Genomic DNA, 11,005 nt, shown 5'->3' with positions numbered 1-11,005 from the left:
CAACTTTTGGTTGGTTAATTGGAGACAAAAGTCTCACAGACTTTTCCACCTAAGATCTTCAGATCTCAACTTCTCAAGTAGCTAGGATTACAGGCGTGAGTTACCAGAGCCCAGCATTATCATTTAGTAGTTTTACAAAAGATTGTTATTTTTCTTTTTTAGTAGTATTAGGTAACAGAGTCTGAACTCAGGGGCTCAAATTTGCTAGACTGGTGCTCTTTCGCTTGAGCTACACCTTTTTGCTTTGGTCTGTTTTTCAGGTAGGTTCTCGAACTTGGACAGACTTTAGACTGCAATCCTACTTCTGCCTCTTGTTTGGCTGGGATTACAGGCCTGAAACACCACACTTGACTTGTTTTATTGAAATAGTGTCTTGCTATTTTTTTTTTTTTTGCCTGTGCTGGATCTTAATGGTTCTCCCCAATCTCCACCTCCCAGCTGAGATTACAATCCTGCAATGCTATGCCCAGCCTAGGGTACAACTAACAGATATAATTTCTTTTAATCATATAAATTCACAACATGTCATGTGTTTGCATGGAAGTTTGTTCTTTCTTTCTTCCCTCTCTTTTGAATAATAATAATAACAACAAAAACAATAATAATAAATAAAATAAAATTGCTCTAAAGCCAGGTGATTATGGCTCATGCTTGTAATCCCAGCTACCTAGGAGGCTGAGATCTGAGGCTCATAGTTCAAAGCCAGCCTGAGCAACGAAGTCTGTGGGACTCTTACCTCCAATTAACCAGCAAAAAATAGTAGAGCATAAACTTTGAGTGACAAAGCTAAGAGACAATGCCCAAGTCCTGAGTTCAGGCCTCAGTAATAGCACACACGTGTGTGCGCGTGCACACACATACACAATCATTCTAAAATAATTCAGTGCTGGTGGTGGAGGCAATAGAGGAAGGGCAGGAAGAAAGCACGCTGAGCAAGGTGGGCTCTTGTGTGCCTGGGAGGAGCTATTATTTGGGCCTAAAGTCAAGGCTGAGGTTCCCAGAACTTGGGAAGGTATTGGAAAAAAGTATGGAGAAGGAAGCAATAGTGTTTCAAATTGAGGGCCAAGACTGCAATCCCTTCCTTGTACTTTAAGCCATTCCTAATCCTGGTCGTGAGTTACGAGAAGTAGCTCTTAGGGCCTCTGCTGTTGAATTTAGTAAGACTGGACCAGTCTACCCAGCCCAGCCATGTTTTGTTCAGAAGCAAGATATTTCCCCTTTCCTCTTTGTGGCCAGAGCAACTTCAGCAAGCAGGAAATATTTGCCTATCTCAGTTAAAAAAAATAAGACCTAATTGTAAAGTGGAGACTGTTTAGGGACAGGAACCAGTGGGAGGGGATTGTGAAGGGAGAAGGCAAAGGGGAGTGAATATGATGAAGTACTTCATATGCATATATGAAAATTGAATAATGTAACCTGTTAAAATTGTTCAGAGATGTGCATGGTAGGGGGTGCGGAAAAGAAAGATTAATCCAGAGTGAATTTGATCAAAGTACATTATGTGTATGTATGCAAATATCACAATGAGACCCCTTTTACAATTAATATACATTAATAAAAAAGAAAAAAAGAAGTAGGCACTAGGAGAGTGGGAAACCCCTGGTGCTGCAGCTTTTCTAGAGCTTTTAGAGAGCAGATCATGGGTGGTCAGGAGGTGCTTAACCTGGGAGAGAGAAGGATGGTCAGAGTCAGAACAAGGACAGAGTTAAGAATTAAGATGGTCAGCTAGCATCTGGAAGCAAAAGGTGGGGGGATGAGAGAGAGAGAGACAGACAGAGAGAGACAGAGACAGAGACAGAGAGACAGAGACTTTTGTCATGGGAAACATTTTCAGACCCTGAAAGGGAGAATGGAAGATTGACTGATCTGTGCTTTGCAAAACCCCTTGACAATAGGGAATAAAAGGGAAGATACAGGACCTGGTTGTAGGAGGGGCTTTGGGATGCACTATACAATGTAAGATTGGAACCCTGTTGAACTGGTGCTAGAAGGGAGGTTGAGTGAGAACTGGAGAAACACGCATATGTGCCACAGCCTCTCCTGGCCTGACAATCTGAAGCTCCAGAATTAATAGAGCAAAGCTGAAGTTCCAACATTGCCCCCAGGACTATGATACAAATAGCAAGAATCTTGTCTTGGAACAAAATACACTAGCCTAGACCTCAAATTATTCATATAAATATTTTTTTCAGAAGCAAATATCTAGCTTGCAATTTGAAAAATAGCATGTTACTATTTCCTTAACCTAATAAAATTGTGTGTGTATGTGTGTGTACAAAAGCCAGCATCATATTCAATTTTCAAATGTTAAATTCTTTTGGAAAGTATTCTCTCAAAGTTGGGAATAAGATACTGTTCCCTATCTCTACACATTAATATTGTACTAGGATGTTAGTGAATTCAATTAAGAAACAAACAATTGGACACATTAACATTTTGCAAAGGAAGAAGCCCACTGTTCATTTGCAGAAAATATAATTGTCTATATGAAAGATGGCCAAGAATTAGAGGGGAAAAACACTATTAAAGATAAGAGTGTAAGATAATAAAATGAGAGCATATAAACTTAGCAATCAATTCTCTTGAGATATATATATATATATAATGTAAGTCATTTGAAGAATTATGTACAAACACAGCCTTAAGTATCTAGACACAAACCTATAAGAAACAGGCAAAACTAAGAAAACCATGAAATATTTCTGAAAGTCTTAAAAATAACTGAACAAATTATTGAGTAGGAAACTTGGCACTGTTAAATGGTTATTTCTCTTTACATTAGTTCTACATTTAATATGCCCTCAATAAAAATTCCCCTAGATTTTCTTTCCTGGAATTAGACAAGTTGGGTAAAAAAAAAAGTTTGCCTGGAAGAATAAACACATGCGAATAGCCAGGAAATATTTGAAAAGAACAGAAATGTAGTGCACAGTTAATCCTATCAGAATATAGCAAAACATCATAAATCTCCTAAAGCAAAGGCAGAGAGATTCTGGCTGAGGGAAAGACTTCACTCTGCTGAATCAAAACAGCACATCCAGAAATGTGTCTGAGGGAAATTTAGTAGACAGCAAAGCAAGCACTGCTGAATCAAGTATGTCATTGTACTCAAGGAATCAAAGTGAGAGAGCTGCATTGATATCAACACTAAGTCTGCAGGAGAGAATGGAAAGTCAAATGGATCTCATGAACTGAGAGTGTATCTCTCTCTGAAAAGATTAAGAAATGTGTCTGGTTGTATTCTTCTGTTATTCCTAACTGAACTGCTGATCATTCAAAGTCCATTTCCTAAAACGGCTAATTTGGGGCCAGAGGGGAGGGGAGCATGCTCCCAAGGAAACTTTTCCTTTTAAAAACCCTCTTTGCATTTCCCCTAAATGTTCCTTCCTAAAACTGTCTGAAAGATGTCATTCCTTTTTTTCTGTTTGTTTGACCAAACCAGTTCTCCAAGTTCCACCAATTTTGTTCCACCATTTTTTACAAGCCTGGAAAGATGATTCATTTTAATGGAAGAGAGGGCTTGTTCGGCGTTTGCAAAGTGAGTTCTGACCTTCAACAAAGAAAGCTTCAGACAGAAAGGCCAATTTTTCATAAACAACTGAAAACAGAAGCATAAGATGGCTGGGGGCTGAGGTTTGGCTTCCTGGTCCCTGTCGTGGAGCTCAATGCCCATGGCCATTGTGCTGCCACTCAGCCCTGGAGCAGTGAATACTGGCCCAGAGCACAGCCACCCAGCAGGGCGATTCTTCACCAGCTGGACCTGCTTACAGTCCACAATTTGAACATTATTCTATGTGTATTTGTTTCTATGCTAACTCAGGCTGGTCACTGGGACCTTTAAGAAGTTGCTTGCTCTCATGAATGTCTTCTTGAAGACATCCTGAAGGTGTCTCTTCATAGTGGACAGGAAGATGGGGAGGGAGGGGCTGCAAATGGGCCTGCTTCCCCCAAGCACACAGAGGAAAAACTCCAGAGTGGCTGAGGGAATGAATGACTGGGGAAAGGAACATTTTTTTTTTCCAACACCTAACTGAGAAGTGTGGAAAGATGCTTGCTAATGGAAAGGACAGGCAGGAACAGAGCCTGGGGTTAGGAATTAGAGGCATAAGGTGATTCATGAAAGATGAAAAACCAAGCCAGGGAGGAAAGTGGTACTTGGGGCCAGGTGAGGCAGGGAGGAGGAGGCCGTGCGTGAGGAGAAGATGGACCTGGGAATGGAGCAAGTGTGGGCAGGACCTGGCATGGGAAATGGGTGCTGGGCAAGGAGAGCTTAGCATGCCATACCAAGAATACCACTGGGTCCTGGGTCAAGTGGCACCATCCTACTGAATTGTGATGAGAAAGGGTAGGGTGCATGGAGCTAGGGAGATAGTCAGGGGGTGTGGACTTGTCCAGCTGTCCATGCCTGTGACTGGCATTCAGAGGTCTGCCAGGGAAGTAGGAAAAAGAGACACAGAAGCCAATGTCTATTGTTGGCCACTGGCTGGGTTTGAGGCCTGGAGGGTTAGAGGGATTTTTGGTTTCTGGCTTCACTGACTAGGTCGATGGGAATGTCATTTGTGAAGCCAGACTCTATCAACAGAAATTGTCTGCAGAAATGCTATGTCAGTGGCTATATGCTGGAGGAGATGAGAAAATGGAGAAGACTTGATACTGCTGTATAGAAAATTCCAGGCTGACCAGAGACAGGCAAAACAGCCTTTGGGTCAACTGAGGGACAATGACTAGCACAGGCTATATGGGTGTGTGATATTTTCCCGCTGGGCTGGTGAGAGAGCTGGTTGCTAACTGATGCTCCGATTGAGGCAAATGTCCCTTAAAATCAGAGCAAGATGGTAAAGCATCCCATCGGTTAGAGAGATGGGGGCAGAATGATGAAAAGGGTGACATTGATCAAGATGCATTGCACTCATCAACATATTGAATTGGAATCCCTTTGTACAACTACTTAAGGATAACTTTTCTTCTTCCTCCTCCTCCTCTCCTCCTCCTCCTCCTCTCCTCCTCCCCCTCCTCCTCCTTCTCTTCCTCTTCCTCCTCCTCCTCCTCCTCCTCCTCCTCCTCCTCCTCCTCCTCCTCCTCCTCCTCCTCCTCCTCCCTCCCTCCCTCCCTCCCTCCCTCCCTCCCTCCCTACCCCAGTCCCGGTGCTTGAATTCAGGGCCTGAGCACTGTCCCTGGCTTCTTTTTGCTTGAGGCTGGCACTCTACCTACCACTTGAGCCACAGTGCCACTTCTGGCTTTTTCTGTTTATGTGGTACTAAGGAATCAAACCCAGGGCTTCATGCATACCAGGCAAACACTCAATGCTAAGCAACAGTTTCAGCCCCAAGAATAACTTTTTTAAGTATCTGATTTAAAGAACTGATTTCCAAAAACATGTCTCATCCAACAATTACAGAGAGATCAGAGTAACCCAGATATTTATCAATGGATGAATGAATGGGTAAGCAAAACATAGCTTCTTCTCATGGTAGAATATTATTCAGCCTTGAAGAGTAGGGAATTTTCCAACGTAGGATATGACCTAGATGAACCTTGGGGACATTGTGTAGTCACAAAAGGAAAAATACTTCCTAATCTCACTTGAGTAGTTGAATGTACAGAAATAGGAGATAGAAGGAGGTTGCTAAAGGAGGGGAGGGGGAAGGGGGAGCCTGATTAAAGAAAATAAAGTGGAGATGGTAAAATTTATGTGTTCCTATGACAATTAAAATGTTTGGCTGGGTGTGGTGGCACACACTTGTCATCTCAACACTGGGGAAGTGAAGAGAGAGGATGGAACTTTAAGGACAGTCTGGGTGACATAGCAAGCTTTAGGAAAGCTTGGGATATGTATGAGACCTTATCTCAACTTTTTTTTTAAATTTAAAAAAGACACTCTATGATGTGAGTGGCTCACACCTATAATTCTAGCTACTCAGAAGCCCAAGATCTTAGGATTGTGGTTCAAAGTAAACCTGAGCAAGAAAGTCTTTGAGACTCTTATCTCCAATTAAGCACCCAAAAAGTCAGAAGTGGAGCTGTGGCTCAATTGATAGAGCACTAGCCTTAAGGAGAAAAGCTCAAAGACTATCAAAAGTTTAAGTCTCATTAATGTAACTGTGTGGACTGGCCCATTCCCTCTCACCTGGTGGGTTCTGACTGGTCCAGAGGTGGGGTCAGCCTTGTATCTGCTGTCTTGACACCTGGGCCTTGATTCTGGCCATGACCTGGAGATTCACATTTGCAGGAAACTCAGTGATTGGGGTGGCCAGTCCAGCACTGTCTCAGAAAAGGATAGCATCTGTACTTAGCCCTTCCAACTTTTTGTTGGTGAATAACATCTAGAACTGATTTCTCTTATTCTCTAGACAAATCTGTCTTGTATCATTTAGCACAAGAAAACCTAGATTAGTTATCTACACATCATATAGACATGCATCTCATTAAGAGCTAAGAGGTGGATTTGTGATGCATTTAGCTCTGCTACGGCTTGGTTGTGGGTTGAAGTGTATCCTACAGAGATTCTTGAGTTGGAAGTTTGGTCCCCATGTAATTATGTTGACAGTAGATTTGCCTAGGACTGGGGGTGTAGGCCAGGGGTAGAATATTTGCCTAACATGTGAAGTTCTGGTTTTGATCCCCAGAACCTCAAAATAAACAAGAGATGAGGCTTAGTGGGACACTCTTAGGTCATGAGGGGGGATGTCATTGGAAGAAACTAAGGTGGTTCTCACAAGAGGGTTGTTATAAAAGAAAACTAAACCAAGATGACCCCTTCCCAGCCCAATCACATGATCACCAACTGTCACATGCACTCCTGTCATATACCACAAAGTCTTCACCAGAGCTGAGTGTGTGGCCACACCCCTGAACCTCCGAACTATGACCTAAATACGCTTCTTTTCTTGATAAAATTACTGGGAGGTGGTGAGAGAGCTCAGAGCATTTGCCTAACTAGGCCCCAGTTCAGTCCTCTGCAGAGAGCTCAGAACAGTCAGCTTCCTTCATTTTGCTATAGTAACAAGGATGGAAAGAAAAAGACATAAGGAAAGTGAATCAGCTAACAGCTCAGGGGAAACCAACAGACAGTGCTTCACATTCCAGGATGTCTATAGACACCCACTGAAATTCCATCAGAGTGGACTGGCGCTACTATCTACACAGGAACTCTCTGGGCTGGGAACCCCCAGAACATCAACAGCACCTTTCCTGTGGACTGGCATCCTACTCCACAGCTTTCTCCTCTTCTCCATAGCCAACCTTTTAGTCTATAACCAATGGACGGTCCTTTTTTTTTTTTTCTATAAAATAATCTTAACTCTAGGTCTGGCAGACATATTATCTACTGTGTCACATCCTTGCTTCTAGAAGTCGTGAAAACTTGCTCCAGTACTGGACCCCTTCTTGGTTCTTTTTTGTTGGTGGTGGTTGTATTGGTGTTTGAACACAGGGCCTCACACTTAGGCTGTATTACTTGAGCCATGTCTTTAGCCTGGTCATTTTTTATTTGCTAGAATTCCTTTGTTTCAAAGATCCCTGTGTCTTGAGAGGCTTGGATGAACAAGGGATGCAAGCCCCCAACCTTCAGCTGGAAAATGTGCTCCCCATTCAGTGATGGGGGCTTGACCAGCATGGGGGGTGGGGTTGGTTAGGGCTTAGCTGCTGCCCCAGCCACAGCACGAGGACTTGCACATTTCCAGGCTCTGATGAGCCAAGTTGGCATCTATGACACTAACAGAGCAAAGGTACCTCCTGAAACAAACAAACAAAAAGAATGGAATCTAACCCTTGACACTTCTCTTTGGGAGTCATCTACTACAGGCCTGAGGAGGCCAGATTTCAGGAGGGGCATCTGTTCCATGAAGGGGGATGCTAGAGGTCAAGAGGGAAATCCAGCTGGTATCACAGCAGAGGCTGGGAGAAACTGCAGGAAGAACGATGGAGGGTATGTGAGATAGACAAGAGGAGAGCTATACCTTGATACCTGCAGGATGGGTGTGCATAGAAGAGAGCTGGCCCAGAGCTGCAGTACTCAGGACCCAGCCCAGTCTACCACAACATGTCCTGACTGCATAAGGAAAAGATAAGACCCACACTTCTTTGTATACTCAGTGATACTCTAATCTATGCTCTTACATGCGGTTGATCATGTGATCAAAGACAGGGCCCTAAATAAAAAAGGTAGGAAGTAACTTAAGTTGAAACGATTAGTTATGGAGAAAAGAGGACTGGATGTTCAAGCTGTACGATATCATACATATCTCTTGATATTAAATATTGAGGTTGCATTTGACCTTCTTAGCAAGTCCCCAAAGAGGAAACAGGACTGGGTAGTTACCAAAAGCTAGTGTCCATGAGGAAAAGTTTATTAATTAGGAGAAGCAAAACATTCTCTGAAGTTTAATTATGAAGATCTGACTCGCTTATTGGTAATAAAGCTTTTCGTCGGGCTGGGGATATAGCCTAGTGGCAAGAGTGCCTGCCTCGGATACACGAGGCCCTAGGTTCGATTCCCCAGCACCACATATACAGAAAACGGCCAGAAGCGGCGCTGTGGCTCAAGTGGCAGAGTGCTAGCCTTGAGCGGGAAAAAGCCAGGGACAGTGCTCAGGCCCTGAGTCCAAGGCCCAGGACTGGCCAAAAAAAAAAAAAAAAAAAAAAGCTTTTCGTCTAGGTAGTCTCTTGTCAGTTTCCCCAGGAATTGTTTTACCTGTTGGTACCAGAGTTGAAATCTATCAATGCTGTCATGTGTGGAAGAGCAGAGTACTAGGATGGGGGAAGTAGTAAGCATCTGTCTCTGTAAAAGGATACATGGCCTGTTTAATACCACTGTTGTCCCGAACAATGGATTTGAAATCCAGGGATGGGACTGAGCGTGATTATACCATCTTTGCAAAAGGAGTGCATCTAGTCTCCAGGGCTCTCTCAAATATGAAATCCAGCCTAGGGATTTACAGCACTGCAATCACATAGTCATCCTGCAACAACAAATGATGGAAAGTTACTTAGTGACAGACACCCTTAGAAGGGATAATAGTTTTTCAAAAATTATCTTTAAGGTTTCATCAATGTGGGAATGATGGAACAGTTGGAGGATGGATCCATTCATTTTGTCAGTCAACAAACATGATCTTGTGTGAACCAGGCCACAAGAAAAATAGTCTGAGAATGCCCTAGATCTGAAATATAATAATGCAGAATATACAGGCAAGTAGTAGTTCCACTGTGCTTATAGAGCCTTTAAAAATTATTTCCAAGCCTCATTTCCAACAGCATGGAGCCAGGTTTTCATTAGCATCCCTGTTAACCAGTGGTAAAAAGAAAGTTAAATCCCCTCAGCAGCTGTTGTTTCCCCAGGAAACCACATGGGGGCGCTGAGGTGAGGCACTCTTTCAAGGGCTCCAGGCAAACAAACTTTATAGTACTAGAGGAAAATATTAAAACACTCTAGCTGATGCCCAAAGACCTGTGTAACACTATCACTGCAACCAAATACCTGACATCGACAAAGGAAACTTCGCTTCATTTGGCTCATCATCAAGTCACCCCTTTACCTGATGCTGGACAGGAAGAAGATGGAGAGAAGGGTGGTTGAGGGCCTAGGTACAACCTTCAAAAGTAGCCTCCATTTCTTCCAGTTAGGCCTCACCTTCTCGTTTCTAGCATCTCCAAAATAATGCCCCCCACTCATGACCAAGTGTTCCACACACTGGCCTGTGGAAGATATTTCACATCCAAACCATCACAGACTTGGTTACTAGGGTGAATAGGGGCTGTCCTTTTGCACCAGCCCCCTGCCAATGGGGGTGGCCATCTTGAATGTGTGAACACCCTCCCTTCTCATTTCTCTTTGCAAGCTTCAGAGGACAGGATAATTTGTGCCTTGCAAACTTTCTTCTACTCCACAGGTCTCTACATGCCTTGCAGGTCTTTTGTGTTCTTGTTTGCTGATTTTCCTTTTGCAAACAGGACTGGGGAGGCCCATTATTCCACTAAAACCTTCTTTTGTACAACCCTGGGCCCTTTTCAGTGTTGACTGGATGTCTACACAGATAGGTAGAAATAAGTGCTTGAGGGCAAGGATAACCTGGACTAAGTTATCCATTTACATTTTTTTTTTTTTTTTGCCAGTCCTGGGCCTTGGACTCAGGGCCTGAGCACTGTCCCTGGCTTCTTCCCGCTCAAGGCTAGCACTCTGCTGCTTGAGCCACAGCACCGCTTCTGGCGGTTTTCTGTATATGTGGTGCTGGGGAATCGAACCTAGGGCCTCTTGTATCCGAGGCAGGCACTCTTGCCACTAGGCCATATCCCCAGCCCCATTTACATTTTTATATCCTCCTTAAAAAATCACACTAGTCCTTTGTCTTGGTACTTAACACTGGGCTCAACTCTGAAATAAACTGCTCCTCTGACCAATGTTTAAAATGTCCCTGAGGCCTTTGTTGTTTTTGTTGTTGTTGACATTTCAGCTTCTTTAATAGGGATTGAAGTCATAAAGGCAGGGTTCTTACAACCCCTGGTCATAAGGGAGACTCAGACACTGCTTTGGGTGAGGACTCAGGAAACCCACTCTGTGACTGGGGTCTGCCAGGCAGGCTGAGAAAGCAAGGGGCATGTTTCCAGCCAGCAGCACTCTTTGCTGACACTTGTGTCCCTGGAAAATTGTCTGTGAGAAGACGAAATGAAGTTCCCTTCCCGTTAACTCAGTTCTCTGTAATTATAGTAGGTGGGTGATGTTAGGTCATTTGAAGTGTGGAGGTGAATTCAGTCTACCTTGCAGGCTGCAGAGGAATTTGTTGTAGAGACTGATCATAATAAACTATGAGGTGAAAGTCAGAGAGCTGAATTTTTTTTTTTCTCTAGAGGGTTCTCCCTTATGTTCCAGCCTCTATTCATTAAAGCCTTCCCAAGGTTTATCTATTTATTTATTTTCCTAATGATTTTTAACATCTTAGGGACCCTCCCTTCCTCCACCCACCCTTCCTCACTCCCTTCTCTCCTTCCTTCCTCCGTTCCTTCGTTT

This window comes from Perognathus longimembris, chromosome 6 (assembly GCF_023159225.1).
Source record: "Perognathus longimembris pacificus isolate PPM17 chromosome 6, ASM2315922v1, whole genome shotgun sequence".
Lineage (NCBI taxonomy): Eukaryota > Metazoa > Chordata > Mammalia > Rodentia > Heteromyidae > Perognathus > Perognathus longimembris.
The sequence above is the reverse complement of the archived record's forward strand: the minus strand, read 5'-3'. Positions refer to the sequence as shown.